At 37.8% G+C, this 10,117-nt stretch overlaps 1 non-coding gene across 1 annotated transcript; it reads left to right on the top strand.

The window, feature by feature from the left end:
* The first annotated feature begins 796 nt into the window (after positions 1-796).
* LOC115220354 lies at positions 797-915 on the top strand. The gene has a single exon (XR_003882513.1). It is a non-coding gene; the product is annotated as a 5S ribosomal RNA (ribosomal RNA).
* Positions 916-10,117: the final 9,202 nt, after the last annotated feature.

Here is a 10,117-nt window from a genome sequence, read left to right as displayed (position 1 = left end):
GTGTGTGTGAGAGAGAGAGAGAGAGGGACAAACAGAGAAAGAACGAGAGACAGGGACAGAGCGGGAGGGAGAGAATGTGTTACTGAAGGGAACAGCGAATTTTAATACGATGTTCTTTAATTTACACCTATCACTTAATGCATACGCTTTAGTGAATTAACTATCGTATTCTCAGTCAAAACGTTTGCAATGTGTCCAACAACTAATGTAAAACTAACAAGTGAAAGGTAAACTGTTTTCATATTTGTTTTCAAATCACCGTATTAAGATTTATTAAAACTACCAACGTACTGAAACAATGAAATTATTGATAATGTCTTTCATTTTATTCTATAGATGAATAGCCGGTTGTTGTCGGGCAATTTTTGCAATAAAATGGCATATATAAATTTTTGTTTATTCCCCGATAGATTTTTTTATGCCTTCCCCGACAGATTTGTGCAATTTTTCGCAAAAAATTCCCTTGACGTTCCGTTTCCTTTTTAAATTATTTATTTGTTTGTTCGACCGTTTCAGATGACTTTATTCATGAAAACTTATTAAAACTTCAGAAGTTCTTACAACTGTGGTCATCGTATCCTTTGTTTTCGTTTGTTCAATAAAAATTCCTCTTTTTAATGATTTTGTTTTCATTTTGTGATAGAGAGCTATCATGCAGAAAATGCCAGGTTCCAAATCCTGTTTTCTGATTAGGTAAAATTGATTAAACTTTAAACACCAGTAACATATTTCTGCAATTTTTCTGGAACAAATAGATAACAAAATCGGATTTAGCGTGGAAAATTATTTCAATATGTCTTACGGCCATATCGCGTTGAAAGCACCGGTTCTCGTCCGGTCACCGAAGTTAAGCAACGTCGAGCCTAGTTAGTACTTAGATGGGTGACCGCATGGGAAACCTAGGTGCTGTAAGCGTCACACATTTAGGCGCAGGAGTGGCTGTGTGGTAAGTAGCTTGCTTACCAATCACATGGTTCCGGGTTTAGTCCCATCGCGTGGCACCTTGGGCAAGTGTCTTCTACTATAGCCTCGGGCCGACCAAAGCCTTGTGAGTGGATTTGGTAGACGGAAATCGAAGAAGCCCGTTGTATATATGTATATGTATGTATATGTGTGTATATGTTTGTGTGTCTGTGTTTATCCCCCAACATCGCTTGACAACCGATGCTGGTGTGTTTACGTCCACGTAACTTAGCGCTTCGGGAAAAGTGACCGATAGGATAAGTACTAGGCTTACAAAGAATAAATCCTTAGGTTGATTTGCTCGACTAAAGGCGGTGCTCCAGCATAGTTGCAAGTCAAAATGACTGAAACAAGTAAAAGAGAATATACCAAATTTGAAAATTTTTCAGGTAATTTTAGAATTTCACTGATAATAAACAGCCATCAGTCAATTGTTTCATATTCGCATATCGTCAGTCCTCTCATCCTTCTAACCATCCACCAAATCAACCTTGATATTACCTTATCATTAGAATCAATCAATTTTATGATTCAACTCTATTACTGGCCAGTATTTCTAAGTCTATTTGTAAATATATTGCACGTCACTGTGCATTTGTAAATCTATTTGTAATTTTAACGGGAACTGAACCGGGAATGGGATAGGACATGAAAATGTGTAGTGGGAATAGGAAATGGAAGTAAGCCCCACTTTTCCGGGTATTACCGGGTGATTCCGGTAGTAATCTTTATAAGAAAACTTAATAACATGTACACAAAATTTTAAAATGTATTTGGTTTTTACTTGAGTGGAGTTGTTTTATCAAATTAACTAATATGTCCTCAATACCTCTTGTATCCTGCGTGTACGTGAGTGTGTGTGCGTGCGTTTGTGCATATATATATAATATAATACACACGCACCTTCTACGATTATGTGTTGGTATACCGGATTATATCGCCATATCTAAAAGTTTCCGTTGCGATCAACATACGCCGAACATATTTATCCATGTTTCTGGTCTTATGCATCTTTATGCGATAACATAAAATATAGAATCCGATCCGTGTGTGTGTGTGTGTGCAATCGCGTTTGATATTGATTAAATAAGAAGGAATCTTATTCTGGCATAATACAGTGAGTGATTAAAGGCAACAATTCCCTGGCTTAATTTCCATGTGCCGACACAAGTTCTAATAAAACTTCTCGTTACCTTAAATCTTAGAATTTCATCCGTTAGAACTAGCGTCAACCTATATTTCTTTATTTAACTCTACGACTTTAACAACTGTTCTCTTGTATCGTCAATCCCTCCCCCTCATCCCCCTCCTCTTCCTCCTCCTCATCATCATCCTCTACCCTCCTCCGCTTCCACTTCCTCTTGCTTATCTCCTACCTGTTCCTGTTCATCCTGCTCATCTTCTTCGTCTTCTTTCTTCTCCTTCCTCTTCCTCTTTATTCACCTCTTCTTCCTCCCACTCTCACGCTTTCGCCTCTTCTCCCCTACTCTCATCCACATCCTTTACCTCTCAGTTTCTCCTATTAGTAGTCGTTGAAGACGTCCGCCGCTTCTTCATCTTCCTCAATACTTAAGCCATGGCTCTTCGTAAAGTTCTTTCTTCACTTCCAGGCCATATCATGAACAAACTTCTCCGTCTTCCTGCGCCTCCTCCTCCTCCTCCTACACCGCCTCCTCATCCTCTTCCTCTTTTTTATATATTTTCATAAGATTTCTCATTTGCACTCACACGCTTTACCTTCTATTCATTTTGTCTATGTGTGTGTGTATGTGTATGTGTGTATGTGTGTGTGTGTATGTGTGTGTGTGTGTGTCATTCTCTCTCCCCCCACCCTCTCTCTCCATCCCCACTCTCTCTCTCCCTCACACTCTCTCTCTCCCTCACACCCTCTCTCTCCCTTCCTCCCTCCCTCCTCACCCTCTCTCTCCATCCCTCCCCCTCTCTCTCTCACTCGCTCTATTGTTCCACACACCTCTCCTTTCTAAGTCCATCACCAAAAAACATAACATAACTATATTCTGTTTTTAGTATTGAACTGAACGGATATAAAAATTTTCTGGTCCCTCACTCTATTTATAAAGAGTGCTTTCTGAATAACAGAGCTGAAATATATTAAAACATAACAAACAATTTACCTGACATGATGAAAGATTCGAACATAAGACTGAGTGTTGTTGCTGTTGTTGTTGTTATTGTTGTTGTTGTTGTCTTCGTTTAGTTTTCGTTTTGGATTTGTCCAGTCCATTCCTTCTTTGTTGATTGTTACGTTCGGTTCGTGAATCACGAGGCTAAATTATAAATATCTCTCAAATAACATTACACAAACCTAAAAAAAAAGTGCAAATACAGAGGTGAGACTTTAAATAATTATTTTACGCTGTCAGCTTCTACAAGAATTATATTAACACTTTCCACTTCGAAACTTCGTGTTAGACACAAACACGCGCGTGCATACACACACACACACACTCACAAAACCACAAGTCATATTAAATACAACTACCCAAGGTTTATTCGACGTAACATTAATGAACATTAATGTATTTCACCACTTTTCAAGCTGAGAAGACTATCAATTGTGATTTAACCGTAGCTTCCAAACCTCACGTTCATTCTACATTACATTTTACAATTTATACTGACATATAGTGCCAGAAACACCACTAAAATGTACTGAGATTGATTATATAATTCTTTATTGCCCACAAGGGGCGAAACATAGAGGGGACAAACAAGGACAAACATAGGGATTAAGTCGATTACATCGACCTCAGTGCATAACTGGTACTTATTTAATCGACCCCGAATGGATGAAAGCTAAAGTCGACCTCGGCGGAATTTGAACTCAGAAAGTAGCGGCAGACGAAATGCATACTTCAATGTGTTGTCCTAAATCAAAGGAAACGTTGGAGATGGCAGCCAAATCTCCCTTAAGTCACATCTTACCATTATAGAAAAGGAAAGACATATTGACCGGTTAATTGCATATCAACCGGATAATTAATACATTCATTGGATATTTGACGCGTTGACTGGATATTTGACACGATGACGGGATATTTGGCACGTTGATTTGCCAATTGACACATTAACTGGAAATTTGATATATTGACTTGATACGTAGATCACATTGAATGGATAAATAAAGAATGCATAAAAATAGAAGGAATAATAACTGGTGGAAAGTCACAATGTGAATGAAGTTGTTCTTGAGCTAAACAATAAAAGCTTACTACCTTTGCTTTCTCTGAATTTGTTGAGACAGAGCAGAACTATTTTTCTAATCTTTACTATGTTGATATCGGATTGTTTCAAATAAAGCGAGCATTAGTTTGAACAACAGCAGATCAATGAAACTATAAAAGCTCCCACAGGAATACTTCACATGGCTCTTTACAATGTACATGGTTTTAATGATTTACTTCATATAAAATAAATTTAATATGTCGTTAATTCTTTTATTAGTGTCAGTCATTGGACGGCGGCCAGATTAGGGTTTACCCGTCAAGCTTTTGTTTAGTCAATCACACCGGACTTTGTCAGATATTTATTTTGTCGTTATTTCACATGAAATGCAAACTGGACATACAAACGAAGATTATTCGGTCGGGCTTAAATACCACCGGCTATATTTGTTCGAATACACCGGCCGTCAGTAACTATGTACATACAGATATGTATGTATGTTTCATGCAAGCGTGTGTGTATGTATGTCTGTGTGCATGTAAGTATGTATGTATTCATGTTTGTATGTTTGTACATGTGTATGTATCTAATTGTTATATGAGAGAGTCATTCAAATGTCGGATTGAATACCTCGTGGTATTTGCACCTTATCTGTTCAGTCTGAGATGAAATTCCACCGATGTCAATTTCGCTTTTTAACATTTCAGGGTCGATAAAAAGCGTACAAATTCAGGAAAGTCTGTCTGCAGTTTTGACGTTATAATACAAATTGAACAATAGAGGTTTGATTTAAAGTCAGTTTAGCGACGAAATTTCTATTAAACTATTTGCATCCAACGATCCTTTCAAGTATTGTCTATGGAACCCAATCTCAAGTATTTACATGCCATCTATTATTTTACGCTGTGGAAGATAGTATTTCAAAAAAAGAAAGACCTGGTGTTAGTACAATACCTGAAATGTGGCCATCGCATCTAAAACCTACCTGGTTTGCTACTAATATGGATGTCAGTTATCGCACAATATTTCTGCGGGACGATACACCCAGGTTATCTGCAAAATGCGGAAAAGACTAGCTTGGATATATGACATTACTAAGTATAGAGAATGTATTAATATATGGATTATATAAAAGTGAGAATTGCTGTATATAATGCTTCGTCAATTTTGGATATAAAAGAGAAGGTAGTTAAATCGGGATTACAATAAAAATTTGATCGAAGATACGTATTGTATATACGTTTGCGCTAATGTAAATTTATCTGAGATTATTCTTTTGGAGTATTATAAAAACCATTCCTTGCTTCCTGTCTCCATCATGAATTATTGTATAAGACCTAATTTTTATGTCTTCACACATTTCAACCAAAACTTCACAAACACACACTTGCACACACATACATGTTAAGTTGTTCAAGAGTGCCACTTGTTTATATGTACTTCGCTACCACCTATATCATTGTAACTTGTGATATGCACACAAACATATACAAGCAGGCACACACACACACACATCAGATCGTCCAAGAGTGCCAATTGTTAATATGTACTTTGCTACAACAAATATCATTGTCGGGTCGTTAGCGACTAAATAGCTTTCTCAAAAGTGGCATGCTTGGTAAAGATGTTTGCTAGAAACCAAACAGGACGAAAGCTATACCTCTCCATAGAACGAATGAACCCGATGTAAGGTTAACGGTTATATGAAAATAGTGCGGTAACAAACACACTCACACAAGCAAACACACAAACACACTCGCAAACATTTATACACGTGCGCACACATGCACATACACATGAAATTTTACCAGTGAGTATGTTACATTACATTATAAGGCACAAAAAGAAAATGACTCTCCCCAGACACAACAGAATATGAATTATAGTTATCAACATATGCAGAAACAAGGTAACATTAATTGGTATAAGTTTGATTAACCTCCGGTAGAGGTTAAATAGCAGCCAAGAGGGAAGATTATGTTAATTGTATACATGCAATTTTCGAGCGTGTACTTTAAGACTGTGCGCATTAGCAAGATGGATGGTACATTTTAAAATATATCTATTTTAAGGTTTAAGGACTTGGATCTCAGCTTTCAACAGAGGAAATTGAAATGTTTATCAGCTGCATGGCTTGTATCACTGATTACTGGAAAAGAATTTTGAGAACCAGTCACATACAATTAAAGAAAATGATTCAGCAACAAAGAATAATTGGGTGTGTCTTTAACAGCGATGACAGTAACTGAAGCTGTGTTTTCTCTATGCCTGGCTGAGTATATTTCTATTTAGAATCAGCACTGGTGTAAAGTAGACAAAAGGAGCCAGCGAATGAAATGTCAGATAAGCGGTAGCAAGAGAGAAAGGCCTGTGCTTTGAGAGAAACAGAAGCAAATATATTTCTTGGTTTATTTTTATTACGTAATATAAGTATTTCAATAAAGTACATTTTATTCTACAAATCAAAAGTTTAAAATTTACGAAAAATACATAACGACACAGACGAAGAGTGAAATACACGCAAATAGGCGCAGGCGCACTGTGTGGTAGGAAGGCGGCGAGCTGGCAGAAGCGTTAGCACACCGGGCGAAATGCTTAGCGGTATTTCGTCTGCCGTTACGTTGTGAGTTCAAATTCCGCCGAGGTCGACTTTGCCTTTCATCCTTTCGGGATCGATAATTTAAGTACCAGCTACGCACTGGGGTCGATGTAATCGACTTAATACCTATGTCTGTCCTTGTTTGTCTCCTCTGTGTTTAGCCCCTTGTGGGTAATAAAGAAATAGGTATTTCGTCTGCCGTTACGTTCTGAGTTCAAATTCCGCAGAGGTCGACTTTGCCTTTCATCCTTTCGGGGTCGATAAATTAAGTACCAGTTACGCACTGGGGTCGATGTAATCAACTTAATCCGTTTGTCTGTCCTTGTTTTCCCCTTCTATGTTTAGGCCCTTGTGGGCAATAATGAAATAAGAAGCTAGCTTTCCTGACCATATAGTTCTGGGCTCAGTCCCACTGCATGGCACCTGGGGCAAGTGTCTTCTACTATGACCTCGGGCCATCGAAAGCCTTGTGAATGGGTTTGATAGGCAGAAACTGAAAGAAGCCCGTCATATATATGTATATATTTATATATGACTGGTATGTGTTTGCCCCCTTCCATCATCACATGACAACCGATGTTGGTGTGCTTACGTCCCTGTAACTTAGCAGTTTGGCAAAAGAGACCGCTAGAATAAGTACTAAGTTTACAAACAACAAATCCTGAGGTCGATTTGTTCGACTAAAAATCCTTTAAGGTGGTGCTCCAGCATGGCCGCAGTGAAATGACTGAAAAAAGTAAAAGAATAAATTCATAATAATAACAAGACAAAAAAATGTACAGACAATGCTACAAATGCTTTGTTTTTTAATTATTTTTTGTTGGTTATAGAGTTTGCTTTTGCATCAAATTTCTTCTTTAGTGTAAGACTTGGTCCCTTCACTTTTTTGAAACAGAATCTTTGTGGTACATGCGATTTTAATTTTTTCCATATTTTCTAACGGTAGATTATAGAAAACAACAATACCAATTTTACTTGAACATGTACAGTGACATCCAAAAGAAAATTGATTGATGAGGCAAAAAATTTCGTAGCATAAAAAATGTGAACCAAGTCAAATTCATATTATCTGAATTCGAACAAACTGAGGTTTAGCAACACATACATACATACATACATACATACATACATACATACATACATACATACATACATACATACATACATACGTACGTACGTACATTCTTCCAAGGAATCTAATGCTCTTAGCTTAGTTTTTCCTCGGGGCTGGCCAGATTGGAGCAATCTCAAGGATAATCAGCCGAAATTGCGAGGATAATCTCGTTCTTGAGTGAAGATAGGAAACTTCGAATGACTAGTCCTTGGTTTCTTTGTATCGTCTATCTAGATGCTTTGTTGTCCCCTTTTGTATCACCTAGCTGTCTGGATGTTTTGCGTTCTTGTCCCATTTATATGTATATATATATATATATATATATATATATTATATATATATATATATATATATATAATATATATATATATATATAGGGCGAATAAGGCCCTATATAGAGTAAGGGCCGGATGGAAGGCGTTTAATGGCATAAGAGATGCGCTCAAGGGAAGGTTGGACAGGACCACCCGCGCCAACCTCATTAACAACACAGTTCTACCTGCAATGTTATATGGTAGTGAAACATGGGCTACCACAAAGAGAGAAGAGCAGAGACTGGTAACGGCTCAAAGAGACATGGAAAGGTCAATGCTTGGTATCTCGTTGAGAGAGCACTTCAGTAGTGAGATCATCAGAAAGAAGTCCGGCGTGAGAGATGTCATCGCAGAGTATACACGCAGCAAGTATAGATGGGCTGGACACGTCGCCCGGCTCACCGATAATCGGTGGACCCACGCAGTTTTCGAGTGGTACCCGCGCGAGCGGAAAAGACCACCCGGAAGACCTCCACGACGGTGGAGTTACGATTTCAGGATCACGTGGGTGAGAAAGGTGCGATCTAGAGCGGAGTGGACAGCGTGCTGTGACCAGTGGTATCAACTAGACGCCTGACGGACTGGTCGGTCAAGGTGATCAAGGTGATATATATATATATATATATATATATATAGCGGCATACGTATACTTTGTTCTCTTATATGTACATACATACATACATACATACATACATACATACATACATACATACTTACATACATACATACATACATACATCAGATGATATAAATAATAAAGGGAGAAGAAATTATGTCATGAACTTCATCAGCCTACAGCAGGTACTGCTATAAGATGCAATGCACTCATAGCTGAGTGTTTGTATATAGCTTCGACAGAGCTGTATGTCAGTGTATTCCATCACAGAGCAAAAACAATTATAATCTAATGAATATCATTACTTAATTTCCTGTTCCCTTTTGAGAAATATAATCAATGTAATAACCTGGTGTCGATACAATGCGCTTCAAAAACAGTGTTATTCGAGTACATGGCTAGAATGTACTCGAATCATGCTGATTTTGAAGCGCATTGTATCGACACCCGGTTATTAATTCGCTGTGTCTAAGCGAAATATCAACACACACACACACACACACACACACACACACATATATATACATATACACACATACATACAAACACCCACGTATATATAGATAGATTAATTAATAGATAGATAGATTGATAGATACGTATTTACAAATCTGAGCGTTTTAAATGTCAGATATGGGACCAAAGTGATGAAGAGGAAAATGAATTCAGGTTCAAAGTTGAGAATAATTGGTGGTAAAGGTGACAGGACAGCAGCAACAAATACCCGTATTACTTGTTGCATGTGCCTGAACAGACGGACTAGCGTTGCCAGTTACTCTTACTTCTCATAGAATTGGACAAATGTTTAGTAGCAGTATATTTTGCTAGATGCTGGTAATGGTAACTAGCATTGATGAAATATGTTGAGAGGAATACTTTCACCTTGAGTACACTCAGATTCTCTCTTCTCCGTTTTCGTATGGGTGAAGTAGAATTAGCTGATCATTTTGAGGTATTAATAGCCAGTTGTTTTGAAGTTAATTAACCGAGAGTTTCTTTGATGGCAGCATAATTAAAGGCTGGTTGTTTTCCTGTTATTAGATATTACACGATCTTGCATTATATGATGTTTCTCATGGAGGAAAGGTTAGAGGAACCATGCTAAGGATGGTCTGTGATATATTGGTGAAACAGTTTCATCAGTTCTGGAGTTTCCATATAAACTACAAGAGGGAAGTCGACACTTCCCTGTCTCCACACCTGAATGTGTGTTTATGCCGTGTAAATCACCCTTTCAAGCTATTGGCTGGTAAGTCCATATAGTCTTTTCAGGTACCATCGAGTGATGAGAGTAACTCCAAAGAGTACAAATTTTGACCAATGGG

This window comes from Octopus sinensis, linkage group LG1 (assembly GCF_006345805.1).
Source record: "Octopus sinensis linkage group LG1, ASM634580v1, whole genome shotgun sequence".
NCBI classification, from domain to species: domain Eukaryota; kingdom Metazoa; phylum Mollusca; class Cephalopoda; order Octopoda; family Octopodidae; genus Octopus; species Octopus sinensis.
Note: the sequence above shows the minus strand (reverse complement) of the source record. Positions and strands in the feature narration are given on the sequence as shown.